General features: G+C 28.8%; 1 long non-coding RNA gene across 1 annotated transcript; it reads left to right on the forward strand.

The window, feature by feature from the left end:
• The first annotated feature begins 1,520 nt into the window (after window positions 1-1,520).
• LOC112905924 lies at window positions 1,521-2,550 on the forward strand. The gene is made up of 4 exons (XR_003232093.1): window positions 1,521-1,840; window positions 1,906-2,084; window positions 2,135-2,306; window positions 2,372-2,550. It is a non-coding gene; the product is annotated as an uncharacterized LOC112905924 (long non-coding RNA).
• The last annotated feature ends 7 nt before the right edge of the window (window positions 2,551-2,557 follow it).

Below are 2,557 nucleotides of genomic sequence, written 5' to 3' on the forward strand. Positions count from 1 at the left end.
TTTTTCTACACTAATAGTGGTGTTTGCACTATATCACCAGCTGCGAAGATTGAGTATGATTTATATTTTTCTGTTTGAAGTGATTGAGATTTTAATCTTTATGTTATAGTTTCTTCACTTTAGCAACAAATAATTCTTCTATATATTTCCTTATTTGCCTTTGTCACCCGTTTTAATTGGAAAAAAGTCACTGATGCCAAAATAGTTTACTTAACGTGAAAGATCAAAGCCAAAATAGGGTTGCAAATAATTTTATTGATGTAAAATCAACATCGATCATTTTATATCAAGATACTTACAACCCCATTTTGTTTCCGATCTCTTACATATTATAATAAGAGAAAGAAATGGAATCCATAGTTTCTTTAGCTTTGGGTTCATCTAATAAGTGAAGTTTTTCGAATCGTTTTCTAATAATTTTGGATTATAAACATTTATTAACACACCACGATATCTTGTATATCAATTCGATATTGTTTTGCGGGATGTTTTGTCATAATTTATAGAATTTCTTAGTTCCTTGTTAAACGTACGATAACTGGTGATTTGACTGGTGCTGATATCAATTTGGAACTTCAAAATTCCATGACATTGATCCCGGAAAACAATATCGATCCAATATTTTAGGTTATCCATTTTCAAGGAGTTTAGAATTTTTTGAACTCTCTTCAATTAAAGAATTGGAAGACATTCATGGAATTTCTCTTTGTCTCCTTTTTAAGCTTCTAATACCTTCAATGGTCAATGTGAGCAATTTTCATTCATCATTTTATACAGTTGGATGGATGATTTTACAAATAGAAAATACGTTTGAAAAAGTACTTTATATAAAATACAAAATACTTTTTCTCAAAAAAGTATTTAAATGCAAAATAAAAATAAACAGTTTATCAGAAAATTAAAACGATCAAATCGAATTCATTTAAACATAAAATATACTAAAGCATGGTCACAAAATAACAAAAAAAATGTAAATATAGTTACAAAATATAGATAGGTTCCATTCATGTCTCAATTTATCCATTTTCTTGGGCTCCATCAGAATCCTGAAAGACAACACCTTTTTTCAAATTCATCAATCCATTTACCAAAATTTATTTCAGTTAAATATATTATAAATCGTAAAACAAAATCTTTATGTAATGTAGCGTTACTTCCATTTACATATACACATAACTTACCTGCAAATTATTAAAAAAATATGAACATGTATCAAGAACAACGAAGTTAATGTTCATAATAAAGTTTAACTTTAACTTTAATCGAAAGTAATATAATAATGGGATTCCAACTAATCAAGTTAATCAACTTATCAATATATGTACACTTTACGTACATAATACAGTAATATTTAGCAGAATTGCATTGAAAATTTATTCAAAAAAATCAAATTTTGTCTACTATCTTTAACGCTTTTTAACTAATTTATCTAATCATGCAAAAATGCCACAGTTAATANGTGGGTAATTAGTACAATATTAATATTCTACACTTTTAAACACAAATTATTAGTAGTGTACCCTTTTAAAAACAATTTTATTTTTTAGATAACTAAAAGTGATGGCCTTCCAGGTTTCATATGTTTAAAATGTTATGAGGTAGCTAATATTGCTTATACCTTTAAGCAGCAGTGTGAAAAGTCCGAGCATTTGTTAAAATCTGATGAAACTATCTTAGAAAAGGTTAATGCATTAAAACAACAAGAGGGGCGACTAAACGTCTTCAAAGTGAAGTTTCAAAAGCAGGATATTTTTAGTATTATACTACGTGAAAATTTCATAAAGCCCATAAAAGTTTCAGCATTAAAGAAGAATACCTGTAAAGATATTCACTTAAAAAAGTACATATACTATATTTATATTTACAGTTATTTGTTTATACAAATACTGTCTTCATTCGTTACAGAAATATCACTGTAAATGATTCTTTTGAGACAAGTCATGATAGTGATCAGTATAATGGGGAAGATAATGATGAATTCAAGGACTTGACATGTCGTTTTTGCAATTTTAAAGCAAATACTTGGAAAGTACGATATAAACATGAAATAACCCATGGGAAAGGAATTGACTGTTACCTATGTGGTAATGAATTGATCAGTTAAAATACTTAACATTTCACTTATGTTTTACAGGAAAAGAATTTACGTCGCTCAGAACAATGACAAATCATTTACTTCATCATAAACGTAAAGGTGCCTTTCCCTGTTTAACTTGCGGCAAAAAGTTTACCCTCCAAGAAAATTTATCAAAACATATGAAAAGACATTTAGGCATTCGTCCGTACTCCTGCGCTATTTGTAACAAGTACGCAAAACAATTGTAATTGCATAAATAACATTGTCTAAAGAAGTTATCTTTTTAACTTCCAGGTCGTTTACAGAAAGGAGTGAACTGAGAATACATTTAGCAAGCCACAGCCAGGAAAAGCGATTTCTATGTAATATGTGCGGTAATAAATATTCACGAAAGAGACTTTTAACAATGCATATCGAGAAACACCATCCCGAACCAGGAAAAGCTCTACTCCTTTGTACATTATGTGGGAAAGGCTATAA

The sequence above is a fragment of the Agrilus planipennis genome, unplaced genomic scaffold (genome assembly GCF_000699045.2).
Source record: "Agrilus planipennis isolate EAB-ADULT unplaced genomic scaffold, Apla_2.0 scaffold423, whole genome shotgun sequence".
NCBI classification, from domain to species: domain Eukaryota; kingdom Metazoa; phylum Arthropoda; class Insecta; order Coleoptera; family Buprestidae; genus Agrilus; species Agrilus planipennis.